Raw genomic sequence first — 19,044 nt, 5'->3', positions numbered from 1 at the left:
GTTGCCGGAGCCTCTGATATAAATAGGGACTTGGTGCCGCAGCTAAACATCGCCTCTCCCCCCCCCTCCCCCACGGCCTTTCGCGCGTCGGAAGAAGGCGCGTTTGCTCGACATATTTGGTCATTGTAAAGGAGGAAAGAGACGCCTACTTCTGCAGCCCTTAAGGGAGCATGGCGCAGAACGCGCGCTTGTTCTCCGCCGTGGGTTCACTCCCCGTGAAAGCGCGCGTCCCTCGCACCCTTTCACTCGCACATCAGCGTTCGGCTGCGCGCGGCGACGATTTCATCTCCATTGACGTCATACGGAACCACACGGCGACGGCGACTGCGACGGCGACGGCGACGGCGACGGCGCCGACGACGGCGACGCCGACGGCAGAAATCTGTTTTGGAGTGTCCATATAATTGCTATCGCAATAAAAAGTCGGCAGCTTGCAAACGTCGTGCAAGGCTGGAGTAAACAGTGGAACTGGTGATCAACCTAGCTTCTACCACGTTTCACTACGCTTGGCTAAGTTTTGCTAGGAAATGATAACTACTGCTAGGTACCGCATTCTGAATCGGCTCGCCGCCGACGCGCAGATTATCGCTTGGCCCCGCGACGCGCTTCAAGATGAGTGGCTTCTTCTTCGGGTGTCCGGATCTTCTTTGGTCGTCTCATGTCAAGGCTACATGTACTACAATGTCGCGGCCGCTCCGAGCTTTATCTCCTCGGTGACGCAACGGTCAAGTTGCACCTCCACACTTGCCGGGGCGTGTCTGGTCGAAACCTGCCGATCCGCCGCCAGATGCGCCTGCTGCAGGCACGGACACCGCGCGCGTTCGCCGGGAACGCGGCGAAACAGGGAAACGCGGATGGCGTCGGCAGCAGCTCTGCGCGTTGCCTTGTTGGTGCAGCTACAATTTCTTTCTCTCTCTCTTGCTCTCATTTCCTCTTTCTCTCTCAATCATAGCGCGCGCTGCGCGCATGCTCTCCTTAACGTCCCATGTCATTCAACATGTGCACGGCACAGAGAGTAGGCGAAGCACACGCCGCTTCGCGAGGTGGTTGCTAGGCAACGCGCACCAATGTCATGGTTCGGCGAGGCTTTGTTAACGCGTTACGGACTGACGGTCGGCTTAAACAGCTCCGGTGTTAAAACAGATCCCCGAGGCTCTACGAGTATCTATCAGCCCCATCATGTCGCCTCCCCTATGACCTACACAGATGCCACTGCAAAGCCTGGCAAGCAACAGGACCAAATCAAGACCTTAACCGGACCAATCTTTCACCAAACAACGCAGGCGCTGGATCCTCACCGGGCTTACTGGAGCGGTCACATCACCGCTAGCTCATGGCACAACCCGAACGATAAACCAATCTCTCTTTCCAGTGGCCGCCCCGGCCACATTGATCACTACTGCCACCGCCATGTGCGTCTGGGTGCACCATATATGCCACTCCACCGATTACCCATTTCGTCAGTCAACAGTCCCTCCGCTACAGTCCTTCTACTTTACCACCGAGCCCAACTGATTGTCCTGCGGCTTTCAATCAACGCTCCTCATGTCCACGTAGCCATTCACACTCTCTAATGCGCCATCATCCTGTCTCCAGAACAGTAAGATGAAAGCCTCAGTTCGTGAATCGAGAAATGTGTTTCCGTCACAATGTCCCAGTCCTCATGTTTCTCCAACTAACGTAATTACGATTGTGGTGAAGGCGTCTCTACCTTTGCTTTAGGGAACACAGGAGCCGCAGTTTCTGTGAAGTATCAAGGACTTTGTCGTTTACTCTGAAACGGGACGACGCTGGTTATCGACATGGCCCTCCCAACAACAGCAGCAAAGCGCATTCAACCGTTAGCAGCTCTCACGGTGCGCATTGTAATTGCAGATATTTTTACACTATTGAGTTTATTGTTCTTACTGCCTTCCTTCTCGCACTTTTTTTTGGAAGATTTGCCGCAAGGTACAAAGAAAAAGAGAAATTTAAATAAAATCATCCAACTCTGTCATGTGCGAGTACTGTAGGAGTGTCATTGTAACCTTAATGCCCATCACCCAATGGCCGTAGTTTCCAGGTAGGTCTGCCTTCAGTCCAGCTCTTCTTAAATTCTCAACTCTAGTCGCCCGCGTTTCCAAGACACACACAGCAGGTGTCGAGAATCTGGCGTTGTCAAAGGAGCCGAGCACTTGGGGCGCATTCCTTGGTTGTTTTTTAGATGCGAAGCAGCTTATGGTCGGGGCTATGTCACTCCCCCCTCCCTCCATCCATCCGCCGTGCGGCGTCCACACCCGCACCGCGCATGCGCATCCTCCTCCCCCTTCTCTCTTTGTCTCATCTCTCCTTTCGGGATTCCTCCTCTCCTCTCCGACGCTCCCCTCCTCTCCGGATTGCGCAACGAATGGCAACACCTGCGGCTCCGCGCGCGATAATGTGAAGCAGCTTAGGTTAGAGGCGCGACGGTAGGCGCTGAATACTCCGCTGGGGGCGCCACTGTAGTCGCGGTATAATGACGCGCGCGCGCTCCGCTCCTCTCATTCTCCTCCCGCAACGCCGCGATGAGTGCCACGGACAGCAACAGCGTCAACGCCAGTGTCAGCGCCGTCGACAGCGCCGCGGAGAAGAGGGCTCGAGCCGCTGCCACGAAACGGCAGTGGCGGCAGGCCAATCCCGAACTTCGGGCTCGCGAAGCCGGTAGCTACGTACCTCAACCTAACGGAAACGACGAACTGAAAACTAATGGGAACTTGAGTCGACCCCATGGCTGCTTCGCATACTACTCATGGTTCCCCTATGGGAAGGTGGTGTAATTTTTTTGTCTATCATCAAGCAGAGGTGACCAATGGTGTAAGGGCCCCTCCAGCGCGAAGCCTCCGACGAGATAGTTCCTGCGTCCGGGTAAGGCTTTGGGGAAGAAAAGAAACACACGGTGGAAACAAGGCGCATGTGTCTCGTTAGAGGTTCAAATTCAGTGCTTGGTAGAGAGCTTGGGGACCTCACGGAGGCTATACGTACGTGCCTCAGAGGAGGCAGGTCATTGAGATAGTGGGTCTGCCGTGTCATTGAATTGATTCCACCTATGTCCCCAGTACCCACAGAACCTCAATACTAAAATACTAAGGTGGGAGGACTTTTGTAGCCCATGGATCTCTTGACAGATTTGTAGGGTTCTTGATACTTTCTTAAGGTGACTCACTTAGTCAGTCAGTGCAAATTTGTACTCTCCTGATGTTGGGCACTGTACTAATTGTCTTGATGGTACTCTGTATGACTTGCAACTCACATAGTAACGGGTCGGCCATTTATATCTTGTAGGGGAGAAAAATCGAATTGCGGGATGAGATTGGCTCACCCAGGCGACTTGTCTTCCCCGCGAGGAAGCCATCTAATCCGTATAGATGAAACAGTGATCCTCATGTATAGTAGTCTGGCTAGGGTTAACTCGATGGTCATGCAGGTGGAGCATTGTGGCATTACTTTATTACCCTGCCTTGTTCACGTTGTGTCACCAGCTCGGAAATGGCGTTAAGCTGAGCATGTTCTTGCAGAATAGGAGTTGGTGTGAGGCAATGAAGCGTTGTGATCGCTCTCATGGCATCTCTATTCATGACCTCTTGTCTGGCCCACTATACTCGCGGACAACCTTTTGTGGCAATGAAGTGAAAGCTACGGGCACGTGGCTGCTGCACATATGTTACCGCGTCAAGTAGTCTGGCAGCGTTAGGCAGTGCTTTTGGTTGCTCGGAACAGACGCTGAATCGAGGCAGGTTCCACGTGCGATGATTGCGCGTTTGCCCAGACGCGGAAGGGAAAATACACAAGATAGGTAAATTATTGCACTCAGTGGTGTGCTCTGTCTTGTTTAACTGTTGCTTATGAGGTGTTTATATTTTTTCTTCCCCAGCCTAAACGAACGTGGATTAATACGCGGGACACTTTTCAGAAGCGCTCTCACTTGTGCGTGCTTTGCCTCCATAGCTTTCCCTTCATTGCCACAGAAAGCTGTCTGCGAGTATAGTGCGCAGTAAGTCTGTGGAACGGTGCGTGATAGACAATGCATGGCTGGAAAATTAAAGGCACAATGCTGCAAGCCTCCTCGTAAGGAGCACCCCACTCCTCCGCCCGATCTTGCGCATCAAATGCAACGTTGCAGACGACGTCCGGCGTATCTTTCAAAGTGAAGATGTGCAGGTGCCTGACTGCTGAATTTCGAGCTAAAGCACAAGCTGTTCTTCAGTCTCTGATATATCTGTTAGGGCCACCTTAAATGTAAAGACAGACTGAGAGACTTCCTTTTTGCCAGCATTATTAGCAACGTGTGTATAACACGACTTCAGGGCGGAAATTTCGAAGCCAGCAGCTTGAGCATAGGTTTGTGGTTGAGTGGTTGTGGTAAATTTTTGCTTGAGTATACTTGAAATTTGGGTGTGCACCTACCTAAATCTGTAGGTGAGCCAACTTGAAATTTGGGGGTGGGCGAAATATAAATTTATGTGTAGGCCAAGTTGAAATGTAGGGGTGTGCCAACTTAAATTAGGAAGTGGGCCAACGTAAGTTCTGGTGTGGGCCATCGTCAAACTTGAACATGGGCCGACCGGAATTTGCGGGTGGGTTAACTTGCAATTTCAGGGGGGGGGGGGAGGTCAACCTAAAGTTTGGGTTCGGCCAACTTTATATTTGGCAGTAGGCCAAGTTGAATTTGCGAGTAGGTCAACTTGAAATTGGGGGTAAGTGAACTTGAAATTTGGGGTGGGCCAACATAAACTTTGGGATGGGTCATGTTGAAATTAGGGGGTGGGCAACTTAATCTTGAGGGCTGGGCCAAATTGAAATTTGCGGGGTAAGCCAACTTAATTTTTGGGTGGGCCAACTTGAAATTTGGGTTTTGGGGCTACCTGAGGTGGCCCAATGTCTAATTAAACGCTGCTGAGCATCCTTCGAGTTATGAACACCTTGCGGGAAAGCGAGTGCGTTTTCATTGGGCCTTGCCGAGGCACAGTCACATGCAGGCAAGAGCTTGTGTGGACAAGAAGGAGCGCATAACACAGTCTTGCAAGAGCGACAGTGAGGGTGACATCAACGGCACCTACACGAAGTTTCTTGAGAGACAGAGAGAGATATTGTGGTTGGGAAGAGGAAGAGGCGCAATTTTCTGCAGCCCTTTAGGGAGCACGACTTGGGAAAGGGATGGTGGATCTAAAGAACAAAGGAAAGTTAAAGAAAAGAGAGAGAAGGTAGAGGCAATTACACAGCCCTTGGCATTGGTGACATGCCATCACGACGATGCACTCTCCCCTCACGCAACGCCTCCCGCGCTACTACGGCAGGTGGTGTACCCTTCCGACCACTATGCTCTGTCGAGGCGCGCTCGTGCCCGGTGTTCGGGCTCAATTGGTACAATTTCATTGAAGAGGTTGCATCATTGGTCGGATGCGGCGAGAAAATCTGACAGTTGTCTACTGAAGCCTAAGCAGTTTTTGCCACCGAAAAGACCATGGGTTGACGTGCATAAGCTAGGAAAGACAAGTGAGCAAAGGTAAGAAAAAACGAAGTCATAGCCGAGTCAGACAATGCTCACGATTTAGTAGACAATTCTCAGAACTTCTGTAGCATTTTTTCTCCCATTCCTTATATCCTTCCGATTCTCACTCTCTTTAAAGCGATAACTTTCTTTGGCTCTTTGCCCCCCCCCCCCGTTGTGGTTTATCAGTTGGTGACCGTATGTATTGCCAACTTGGGGCACGAGACGTCCCTAGTTGACATTAGAAATAAATGAAATACATAAAAATGCCCGACGGTCGATTTCGAACGATGCCTTCCTTGGCCACAAGATATTCGCGGCCCGTCTCGCATGCTGCTCTTGCGCTGCGGCACGTTTCTGCGAGGTCAAGCGCGCCGTCTCTTGCGATTGAAAACGTTTTAATGCTGACTAAATGTACCGCTATCTCTTCTAGGTTGACCACGGTAGCTGAGGGTTGCGGTCGTCACTGAGATCTGCAGCCGCTCTCTTCTCGTAATGCGAACGCTATTGCTTACAAAGACGTCAACCAAGGTTGATGTTAGCGGGATTTTCGTTATCTCGTTTTCATCAAGGAGGTTATAAAAAAACTTCTGGAGTGGAGATCCCCTATGCGCGCCCATGCGACCGGCTGAAGCCTGGGAAACCGGTTGGCGGCCTTCTTGCTCCAAGCAAGAGCGAGCGCTGCTTGCGCGCTGGTAGCGTAACCAGTGCGCTTTCGTGGTGGCGTTTTATGATGAAAGCGGAAGAATTCCTATGATTTATTTAGCCCAGATGTTGTTTTTAATGCGACAGGCTTTTATGCATAACTCATGGTGGGGTGTCCGTCTCAAGGCCGTTTCAAAACCGTGTTGTTGACACGAAAGGATCCTCTTAGGATAAGAGGCGATAGCGCGTGCAAAACCACTATTAAGTATACAATATTAATTAAGCATGTGAACTGAAGTAACAATGAATATAGAGAGGTGAATGAAGTGTATTAAGACTGTAATAATGTTGAATTATGAGTAAATAATGGTGGATTAAAGGGTTTTAGCTGGGTGATAGCAGTTTAACGAAAGGTAATGATGGGAAGAACACGCGGTGCTGGTCTAGTTGATGATGATGAGAAAGTCACATTTAACAGCCTAAAAGTGATTACGCAATTGAACTGAGACGATAATGCGTGCACAGAGAGTTGAATTAGGCGAATTTATAGTGACTTTTTGCTGAAAAAAATTGTGACGAAATAAAGTGACGAAGACTCCGTAAAAGAGTTGGAAAGCGGCCGTCGTATCATTGAGTTAGCGACGCTAGGACTTTGATGTCGCCTAGTTGTATCATTAGGAATCCCCAGTAATATTTGCCTTGTCAGGTTAAGGCCAAATCCACAAGGCAGTTGTTAATGCAAGAATACGTGGGCTGAAGCTGTAACGCCTTTTATGCGCATCAGCTTGCCACATTACCGAAGTGACACGAAGCACAAGGTGAAATCAATAAAGTGGTAAATAAATTTTTATTATTTCCTGGCTATTTTGATAAAAATAAGCATAAAACAACATGGTGGAAAAAATGAATAAAATATTGCATAACTACCTGGCGCATCACAGTATATACTATAGGAAAATAATATCCAACAGGCATACATAAAATACAAACACATCAAAACAAACATATTTTTGGCTGCGCAAAACCAAAAAATTGCACCAATGCCCAAAATTAAAGGCATTCTGATAATGTCACTTCTTAAGGCGCACGGTTCAGTAGCTACGAATAATGGCTTTTAAATATTGTAAAGATCGTGAGTCCGCAATAGACGAATTTGTATGAACTCTGATTTGTATAGAATTTTGCACGACAACATGCAACAGCAACTGATCTCAGAAAACAGTAATATTGGCGATCCAGCCTAAGTTAAATTACGCCGAGATAGGATACGTATGGCTGCACAAGAACTGTTGTTGCTCCAGGCACATATCGTGTTGTTACACACGCAATATGTGACTGGCAATACTCCTTATTTAGCAGTTACGTCAGTTATTTTCTTGTTTTGATGCGAAACTGTTGCGTGCCGATATTTATGCACGTAATTATAAACAGTCAACTTGTGAGACGCAGCTACGACGTGCGCCAGGTCTGAGAGCTGTATCATTTTATATAAATAAGTAGTAAATAATTCCTCTCGACAAGCGGAATCTCATATGCAAGCGCACCGAAAATATATACGAACAGCAAGCATTTCTTACGAACTCGCTTTTTTATGCAGATGTGCAGGAAACGCTGAAAAAATGGTTGCAATGCTGCCTTGCCGCAGCCTTGTCGTTTGACCAGACCGGTTAAAACAACCCTCTTCAAAGTGCACCGAGCAAAGAACATCCGAATATTTAGGCGCCCAGCCATCTCTGCGAGCAGTGGGCTGCCATGCGTCACGCAGCGTTTTCTCTTTCGGGAACCTGTCGCACACACATACGCACAAAAAAGCTTGTTTCAGCCTATATTCGCCAGTTAAATGGTAGATTCCAGGTACAACAGCGCTCCTCGACGAAGATAGTGCACAGCAATGGTCGAGCGATTGAAGGCTTTTTGGCGCTACTTAGACGTGAAACGTTACTCTTGACTTTTGCTTCGCACGATTCGTGCGGCCGAAGGCGACGCAGGCGTTCACCATCCCGTTCAGTAGAGCTTGGATGTTCCCTTGCAAACGCACAACTACCGCTCAACAGACCGTAGCTAAGCGCTAAGAGTGGATAAAGGCCGCAACTGCCGAACTACCGCAAGGGCCCAAGCGGCGCAGCTATGTATTCTGCCGGAGCAATATGGCGGTCGCCGGCGTCAGCCGCGGCGCGGCATCTCCACTCCAGAAATTTTTTTATAACCTCCTTGGTTTTCATGCAGGTGGGCATTTTGTCCTTCACAAGAAAGAATAGCTACCCCACTTTTCTTTTCATATGTATGCATAGAGAACACCCGAAACGAGAAAGCTATGCAGGTGGTATTTGAAAGGCTGACATCACGCTCGTGAATTTGTAAGCCTGGTTCTACTAGCGCTGGTGTTGTAGAAAACCTACTATGCATTATTTTCGTCGCCTCGCTGCAGCCGGTGCAAAAAAATCGATCATTACCGGCTTAATCATATTTCTCGTTACACAAAACCGCCTATTTTGCTCACGTTGTAAACTCGGTAATTAAAACATAAAGGTCTCACTCACCCTCTTGGTTGAGGTCAGTGTCCATTTTCTGCGGGGGAGAAATAATGGTCCCATGGGATAACAGCATTCTACATTGCTTTCGTCGCAGAATCTTCGTTCTACTACTTAAAAATAAACCCTGCGCATATATTTTGGCTAACAGGAATGTCCAAATCACCAGTCGTCTTACAGGAACAGACAATTATATTCAATGACTTCTCATTAAAGCGAACCTTTCTTTGCCTGCTTTACCGCGTTGGGCATGCCTGCCTGGCTGCTATATGTAATGTTGGCGGATATCTCGGTAGACTTTTGTGGACATGCATACAAAGGTCATAAATTCGCCAAATGAAAGTACCAGGGAACTAGCCTAAATGGTCATTGTATGCTGACCAAGTATGCGCAATTAACCGTTTTACTAAAGCTTCGCTTCACATATATTCTAACGTGTGCATTATATCGGCATAATTTTTGTCTGGTGGTTAATTAAAGTGCCCGATTAAATGCGCTTTCAACTAATGGTGATGCATACAATTTGGTTTATTTTCATGCTGTGCAAGGTGTAACCTCATAGACTAGAACCTCATATGGTTGTAACCTCAAGGTCACAACCATATTGTCATGTAATTTTTATGTTTTGGGTGGCATCGTTCACAAGATATGTTGAAATAGAAGCTCCGTATCAGGCGAACGCCCACGGTTAAGTCTATGCGCAGTGATGTGGCCAGAACGAAGGCGATCTATGATGGTCGTTGACAGTAGAATGGTGTTGATAGGAGTATGCAGAGGGCAGAACGGCACATATCAAGCAACACTTCGGAATTCTGTACGTCTTGTGTCGCAGTGGAACATACTCCTTCTGAATGATTGGCTGAGAACGGGCAAAACAACCCGTGATACATGCCGAATGGCTCAATAAAATGAAGTAAATAGACTAATCCGTTAAGCACTATTCACCGTTATATCAACAGATCGGTGTGCTTTAGAGATATATACTTTGCCACCTGCGATCGCTCCCAGTGGCATAGTTCACGTCATCAGACTGAAAGCATACCGCCCTCCTTCTAACGACAATGTTTTAAGTGCACGAAGACGGCGCTTCTGCCACCCGCGGTAATTCTACGAAGTTACCACAACCCGAGAGTGACATTCTGCCTGGAGCAGACGACAAAGGAGACGGGTCTCTCTGGGGCTGGGGGGCTGTCCACCGTCTTGGCTACTGTGTCCCTGTGTAAATACAGTGTAAATAGTTCCGCCTTGTGTTGTTTTACGTAACAATATCTTAAAATTCGATTGATGTTCCTGGTGTTTAGGATTTTCTAGGATTAGCTATTTTTCTAGCAGTTTAGCTGATTTTGCACATATCCTGGTAAATTCAGACAGATTGCGTCCACAAATTATTTTTCCTAAGCGTTCACTTCTCTATAATAGTGCTTTTGAATGTATTCGATAATGCTGATAAAATATTGACACGTATACATGTTTATCTTTCACCTGGTGGCCGCTTTCCATCGGCTAACAAATGTTAAACGTTATCGCTCGGCGCAGGACGTGCCTGTATCGGAAGTTTCTAGAACGTTATTGATGCTTCTTTCCGTTGTCTGTTTTCACCGACGCTTATGTTATCTGATTTTATGACCGACGCGAATTGTCTAGAACTTTCTGGAAGACACTGCGGGTACCAGGGATTAATCTGGAACATTCGATGACTCATGTATAAAAGCCGGGGCGTTTCACTGCACATCATATTTTCGACGATCGCCGACTGTGTTCACCGCTTTCGTTGTGCTTCGAGTGTAGCTTGCTTTTGTGGGCATAGGTTCGCCCAATAAGGAATCAGTTTCGTCATACACAGTTTTACGACTGTTTACTTCAACGTCATTACTACGTGACAATATTAACACGTTGATAGTTGCATATATCATTTTTATCATGCTTTTAAATATAACCATCACCTTTGCGTTATTCATTCGGGCAGAAAATACGTCATTTGAATGACAATATAAGGGTATCTAACATATATAGTGCTATAATCTTGGCTACAAACTTGAGCGGAGAAAGGTAAACACAACCATAAGTCATGCAGTGCGGATATTTCAATTTCTATATTTTAATAAGCGCTTTTTTTGTTTACCAGAGTTTTAACCGACGAGTTATTAGATACATGTTCGATAACTCCGGATTGGATGTCCTCGCAAAAACCAAAGTTCCCTGCATAGCAAGACCAACGCACCGGCATATCAATCTGGTTATCATACCGATTATCAATTCCAAGATCACCAAAAAGACCACTTTTCCTTAAATTAACATATACTCATACTTCCGGACGTTACAAAACATTTCAATAATTGAGTACTCAACACCATAGCCCATTGGTCATCATGGTACGTCAAATCCATGCTAAGCACACATTATTCTAGCCTAATTATCATCAACAGCAGCAGCCTATCTTTATGTTCACTGCAGGACAAGCCTCTCCCTGCGATCTCCAATTAGCCCTGTCTTCCGCTAGCTGATTCCAATTTCCACCTACAAGTTTTCTCATTTCATCACGCCACCTAGTTTCCTGCCATCCACGACTGCACTTCCCTTATCTAGGCACATATTCTGTAACTCTAATAGTACATCGGTTATCTACCCTACACATTACATGGCCTGCCCAGCTCCATTTTTGCTCTCTGCTCCACACCGCTCTCTTCCTGTCTTTTAACGTTACGCCTAACATTTTTTTTCCATTGCTCTTTGTGCAGTCCTTAACTTGTTCTCGAGCTTCTTTGTTAATCTCCAAGTTTCTGTCCCATGTGTTAGCACCGGTAGACTGCAGTGATTGTACACTTTTTTTACAACGACAATGGTAAGTTCATAGTCAGGATTTTTTAATGCCTGCCGTATACACTCCAACCCAATTTTAGTCTTCTGTAAATTTTTTTCTCATGATCAGTGTCTCCTGTGAGTAACTGGCCTAGATGCATGTACTCATTTACAGACTCTAGAGGTTCAATGGCGATCCTGAATTCTTGTTCCTTTGCCAGGCTATTGAACATCATCTTTGTCTTCTGTATATTAATCTTCAACCCCACTCTTACACTTTCTCGGTTAAAATCATCCATCATTTTTTTTAATTCGTTCCCAGTGTTGCTGAACAGGACAATGTCATGTGCAAACTGAAGGTTGCTGAAGTATGTGCCGTTGATCCTCACTCCTAAGTCTTCCCACTCTAATGGCTTGAATACATCTTCTAAGCATGCAGTGAACAGCATTGGAGAGATTGTGTATCCTTGCCTGACCCCTTTCTTGATAGGTAACTTTCTACTTTTCTTGTGGAGAACCAAGGTAGCCGTGGAATCTTAGTAGATATTTGCCAAGATATTCACGTATGCCTCCTGTACTTCTTGATCACGCAATGCCTCTATGATTGCTGGTATGTCTACTGAATCAAATACCTTTTCCTAATCTATGGAAGCCATACAGAGAGGTTGATTGCACTCCGCAGATTTCTCGATAACCTGATTGACGACATGGATATGATCCTTCGTAGAAGGTCCTTTCCTGAAGCCAGCCTGTTCCCTTGATTCACTGAAGTCAACTGTTGCCCTGATTCTGTAAAAAATTATCTTGGGGAATATTCTTTACAATACTGAAAGCAAGCTAATGGGTCTATAATTCTTCAATTCTTTAACGTCTCCTTTCTTATGAATGAGAATAATGTAGGTGTTCTTCCAGCTTTTTGGTGCACTTGAAGTCGTGAGGCATTGCGCATAAATAGCCGAAAGCTTTTCAAGCATGATATCTCCTCCATCTTTGATTAAGACGACTCTTATTCCATCTTCACCCGCCACTTTACCCCGGGTCATGCATTGCAAGACCCTTGTAACTTCATCGCTAGTTATAGAAGGAGCCTCTGTATCCTGTTCATCACTACTTCGAATGAAAGTAGCTTGGCTGCTATTGGAGCTGTACAGGTCAGTTAAGAATTCTTCCGCTGCTGGTAATATATCGTTGAAATTGCTGATTCCATTTCCCCAGCTGCTTATATTTCAGTGCAACTTCCCTGGCTCTATGCTAAGTTCTCTTCTCCCTGATTTCATGCTGGGTGCATTTTTTACTGTTTCTTCCATCTGTCCCACCTTATAGTTATAAAATATAAATTTCAAATTTCTAGCCTAATATGTACGAGTAAAACAACTTACGTTAGCAGCTATCCGAAGCGCCATGACAAGAATGACAAGAGCAACTTTTTTGAGGTCAAGTTGCATATACCATGGTACGTAGTCACCCGGTAAAAAAGTCATGCCCTCCGTATTTCTCTTGTAGAGGTCACGAAATCTGGATGCTTCCCAAGAGAACGACACAGCTGCAGAACACGCGGTTTTCAATACTTCTTATCAGTCATCACTAGAGCCGATAAACCAGTAAAGCGAACATAAAATTCAGACGCGGGGAGCATACTGACAATGTCTCATAACTGTATGAAGCTTGAAAGATTCGCACAAAGAACTTGCCACACCAAACTTCTTCGACTGCAGAGCTTTTATTTCTAAAGCTTTCCATCGAGTCACGCCGACGTGCGTCTTAAGCAAAAAAAAAAATAAAACCTTTACCTGCGCTTATGGATCCTGCGTGTCAGGCACCAGGTCACACTCGCCGTTTAAATGTACCTACCCGCCAGCGATAGGCTCTCAAGTTTCTTGTGCTGGAAAGCGAACGTGCCTTTAGGCGGCAGACATTCTACGCGTGACACTTTGTACATGTCTAGCATCGAGACCCGGTCGTTGGTGGCGAATACCGTTTGGCGTGTGAAACGTGTGGCCTTTGTATGCGCGTCTCTCAATCGATTCTATTGTGCGCTTTGATAATGAAACTTCAGCAGTGTGTCCTATCATTATGACGCAGTTTTGTGCAAAAGACACCATTTTGAAAGGGGCTGTGAGCTGTGAGTTTTTCTTTCTAATTCTAAAGCAAGAAAAAAAAACATTCTAAAGCTAACTGTTAAACATGCGATAGCACAAATCACTACAGCACCTTTCTTTTTTTGAAGTACACTCGTACGTTTCAAGGACGACTTCCCCGTAGAGGCGCGCCCGTCGTAGGAAGATATACGACGCACCCCGGATGTTTCTCCAAAGGCGTGCATGTCTAAAAAAAATTCAAAGAATACGCGCGTATATTATTAGAACGTCGGGACAACAACATCAAAAATCCCGAGGATTCCACCGAACGCTATTTGATTCAGAGGCTCTAGCAACACCAGATTGGAGTGGCTTTCAATACATTTTTTTCCTTCTGACTTCTTTTTTCAGACCACTGCGAAGTTCGTGTTATTGGCAGCGTCTGTTCTTTATATACCGAATCGTTCTAGCTTGATCCTTCAGAACTGTTCAGCTTACCGAATTCAAACCGCAGACTTATCAGTCATGAGCGCGATGCTATGGTGCGAGGCCACGAGAGACGAACGGAGAGCAAGCTTATTCCGGGGTATCTATCCGCTGTAGCGTAGTGCAGCTCAACCCGGGACCAAAGGCACAGAGAGTCGCCCTTCTCTGTAGTACTGCAGAATCTAGCGAAATTCTAGTTTGCATTAGGAGAAACAAATGGAGCTGGACAGGCCATGTAATGCGTAGGGTAGATAACCAGTGCACCATTACAGTTACAGAATGGTTACCAAGAGAACGGAAGCGCAGTCCAGGACGGTAGAAAACTAGGTAGGGTGATGAAATTAGGAAATTTGCAGGCGCGAGTTGGAATAGGCTAGCGCAAGACAGGGGTAATTTGAGATCGCAGGGAGAGGCCTTCGTCCTGCAGTGGACATAAAATATAGGCTGATGATGATAAAGATGATCTAGAGAAAGGCAGATTTCTAGAAGCGAAATACCCCAGCTGTCTCCCGCGCTGCTCGCGCGTGCTTGCAAAGGTCGGGAAAACGCGAGGAAAGGATGTCTCGTCGCCCTGGCAACTCACCGGTGGGCAGAGCGATGCACCAGAGCAATAGACTTCAGACTCTGCCCAGGCGGCGCTGCGGAAAAACCCGCCACCAGCGCCCCCATCGCAGCCTTGGCGCAAACTGAGTAGTGCAAAGAGAGCTGTCCGCAAGCGAAGCTGCATAGCCCACAATGGAGCCCCCTCTTTCGGTTGTGTTCAGGCACGGTTTCCTAAAAATCAAGGACCTGGAAAGCTTCTTTCTTCCATGCACGCTTCGAAAAGGGAGGAGAGCGAAGTACGTGTACAATGTAAAAGAAGTTTCAGGTGTTATTTCGGCGCGCTGCAACTCGCAAGTACAGCGAGCATCGTACAACGTCGAGTTCGAGGCAAGCACTCCGATGTCCGTTCTCTAGCGCCTAAATGTGCTAAATTTAGGTACGTTTATAATGTCAAAGCGATGAAGTACATATATGATTAATTCAATTAGCTATGTAGCTTATGGTCAGTGGTACGAAGCTCGCTTTATCAGGGGCGAATGGCCCTGGCGACCTTCGCCTTTTCAGTTGCGTTCTCGCTTCAGCTCTCGCTTCCTGGGCGTTCGAGCGTGTTATCGCGCATCTTCGAGTGTTTTCTTCACGGTTGTCTTCCGTTTGTATTTACTGCAAATAGAGACACGTACGTGTCCGCTTTCGCGGGGTACAACCGAAGGCAAACCAAACCTAAAGGTTGTCACGAACGATATTTTGGGATTTATTCGTTTGAACACGTGTTAGCATTCGCTAGTTGTTGCACGCGCTAAACTGATGGCTATCTGGTTTCAAATCTCTCAAAGGGTGACCGCTTGTTACTCGATTGTTTATCGCTCACTGCGGCGCGATAACATCTGTTGCCGGGCAGGCGCGTATATACACAAACGATGCTACCGTTTTGGGGTTTCCTTTTTTCGAGACCACAAAAGCTCTATCGCACCTTGTTGGCGATAAGACGAAGGCTTCTCACTTGTTTCGTTTTTCGGACCGGCACACAACCATTTTTCAGTGCGCTTATCTTCTTATTCATGAATAAACATTGTGTATTTTACAGCACAAACTATTTTCTCGTCCCTTTACGATCACTCTAAAAATTACGACCATTTTTTCGAAATTGGTTCTTTCGAAGAATTTAAATCAGCAATTAAAGAAATCGACCCTGGGGGGGTCGCACTCGGCAAACATAAAAATCGACCCTCAAAGGGTTAAGCATTTTATCGTAATGTTTAATGTCGTAATTATTTACAGCGAATAAATTCTTCCAAAGCCTTTTTCGGGCAGCAAACAACCTGCGAACATAACGAAAGTAAGCTTCCTACAGTCCCTCCGCGAAGCATATTCCTGTCTCGCGGGAGCTACAGCACCGCTCAGTACCCTTGAATTTTTAGCAGACGCTTAAAACAACACACGCGCACAAATGAATGTAAATAAACGTGACATTTTTTTTCTACACACGTGCGTTACTTCGCAATTACTCATGCAATGCTCCCACAGCAACTTTATTGCTCAGATTTAAAAAAAACGCAGTCAAGAGGGCTCAGTGCATTGCGAAACGTGCTTGTTGTATCGGAAAAGCCGAAACTATAAATGAGCTCGCGATACCACAATGCCCTAGAACACGATTTTGAATTCATAAAGGAACCAAAATGTTTGGTTAAACTGACCTGCTAAATCTCTCCGTTCCACTTGCTGAGTCAAGCGGAGGCGGACGTGTGTAAACAGGTAGAAATATCGATGGCACATACGCAGGATGGTTCACAACTTTGTTTATTCTGTTGCCAACGAAGCGGCGGCTGCAGACTCTTCAGTTTTCGCTTGGTTGCCATAGTCCCTCGTCAGGGCTACGCAACACAATTACAGCAGACCAACCCCCGCAGGGGCGTCTGCGCAAGCAGGCGTTTGGTGAGTTGCGCCACCACGTACCCGTGCACACGAGGGTTGGACCCTCCCGCGTGTAGCCGTGCGCGGCTTAGCCGTGTCCGGGGAAAAGGGGATCCTGGGGGTTGAGCTGATGCCGAGTGTTTGGACCTTTAAGGCCCCTTGGCGTAGGCGTTCTTTGGCCTCCGCTTCACGTAGACGGCACCCCCGGACTGTCCCACCCGGGGGAAATCGGCAGTCACCTTTTCCTGTCCTCATCTCCACACTCTTTTTCTTTATACTTCTCTTTCATTACTGTCCTGTCTTCTTTTACCTTCTATTTACTTCCCAATTTTCTTGGTGGCAAGGGTTAACCTTGTGTGGTTAACCTGTCTTGGTTATGTCGTATTTGGTTATAGCAGTGGTGTAGAGCTGGCGTCGGCAGGACTTACCTTGCAGGAGCTCCTGTCACGTCCCCTTGTTGGGCTCGGTGGTGGGCGGCTGGCATTGCGGCCGAAATTAAGTAAGGATTTATGGCATTAGCTGCATTCCCCAAACTACCTGATTGTCCTCTTTTTAAAAGAGGACGCACCGATGAAACAATGAAATTTTTTGTCCAATGTAAAGAAATCTTTCCCCGCTACCATGTAATACATAGCGAAAACCCCCAAAAGACTGTCCGAACCGTTTCCCCATTTGTCGTTGCTAAGTGTCTCATTGACTCACTCGGCCCCGGCTACAAAATCACAAAAATGGCTAGCGGTGACCTCTTGCTTGAGGTTCGCGACAAGCTTCAGTACGGAAATATCTTAAAGCTCGTGACATTTGGTGACAACCCAATCACAGTGACAGCTCATCGATCGATGAACACATCCAGAGGAGTCATTTCAGACGAATATCTCTTAAGCTTGAGTAAAGAAGAACTTCTAGATGGCTGGAAGGACCAAAATGTAATCAAAGTGCAGCGAATAATCATCAAGCGTGAAAACAAAGAAATCCCAACGAAGCACTTGATACTCACCTTTGCAACGAGTGTACTGCCAGATTCTCTTGAAACCAGCTACACAAAGACACGAGTAAGAGCATACATTCCCAACCCACGTAGATGCTTTAAGTGCCAAAGATTCGGCCACGGCTCGCAAAACTGCCGAGGCCGACTGACCTGTGCGAAATGTGGACAGAATGAACACAACTCTGACAATTGTACTGGTACACTCCACTGTCCTAACTGCGACGGTGAACATGCATCATACTCACGAGCATGTCCCACGTGGAAAAAGGAAAAGGAAATAATAACTATCAAGATAAAAGAGAACATTTCTTTCCAGGAAGCACGGAGGCGTGTTTCATTCCTTTATACCTCAGGGTATGCTGATGCGGTGCGCAAGGGGGCAGCGTCGCAGCAGACTACGGCACCGGCCCGGCCCACAAACAGTGTGGCTGCGGCTATGCCACCAGCCCCCTTGGCGAAAGCAGCCAGCGCTGCTTCGCCTTCCCTGAAGCAGGGCCCGTCGACCTCCGGGTTTGTAGGCTCCAAGGCCCTGTCTCACGAGGCGAGGGCTTCACGACGTACACAGCGCTCACAAGAGCGGACGTCCAGCACCTCGCAAGAGGCAATGGACGCTAGCCCTAGCCAGCCGGCGCAGTCAGCGCCGAAGGCCCGCCGCGAGTCTCAGGACCATGGCAAGAAAGACAAACCCCGCATTACGGGGCCCGGAAAGGGCCCTGTAAGCTAAACTACCTTGAACTTCGTGTCTTAGCCACACAGCCCATATTACTTTTAACATGGATACGGCAATTATACACTGGAACGTCAGAGGTCTTTTCCGGAACCTCGATGACGTTAAAGAACTTTTACATAAGTTTAATCCAAAGGTGCTGTGTGTGCAAGAGACACACCTTAAATGTACACACACAAACTTCCTCCGGCAATACGCCATTTTGCGGAGAGACCGAGAGGACGCATTGGCGTCGTCCGGTGGTGTAGCTATAGTAGTCGACAGAGGCGTGGCCTGTCGGCAACTACTCCTCCGAACCCCCCTTGAGGCAGTTGCTATTCAAGCAGTGCTGTTTGATAAATTGGTGACCATTACGTCTGTATACATTCCCCCGAATTATCAGCTCTCTAGGGCAACATTTCAGAGCTTTATAGAGGAGCTTCCCCATCCTTACGTAGTCGTCGGGTCGTCGGAGATGTAAACGCGCATAGTACACTGTGGGGCGACTCTCGTTGTGATGCGAGAGGACGGTTAATAGAAAACTTCCTATTCTCTTCAAGTGCCTGCTTGCTGAACAAGAAGGAACCAACATAGTACAGCACTACACACAAAACATTTTCCTCCATAGATCTTAGCATAGCGTCTGGCACACTTGTGCCGTATCTGGAGTGGGAAGTCATTAATAACCCTTATGGAAGTGACCACTTTCCTATCGCTTTAAACCTTACAAAACAGGCTGAATGCCGTACATACGTTCCTCGATGGAAAGTTGATTCAGCTGACTGGACACAGTTTCGAGAAATAACACATTTGCCCTGGGACGATGTCCATGCACTTGGTATTGACGATGC

Source organism: Dermacentor silvarum, chromosome 9 (assembly GCF_013339745.2).
Source record: "Dermacentor silvarum isolate Dsil-2018 chromosome 9, BIME_Dsil_1.4, whole genome shotgun sequence".
Taxonomy (NCBI): Eukaryota; Metazoa; Arthropoda; class Arachnida; order Ixodida; family Ixodidae; genus Dermacentor; species Dermacentor silvarum.
Note: the sequence above shows the minus strand (reverse complement) of the source record.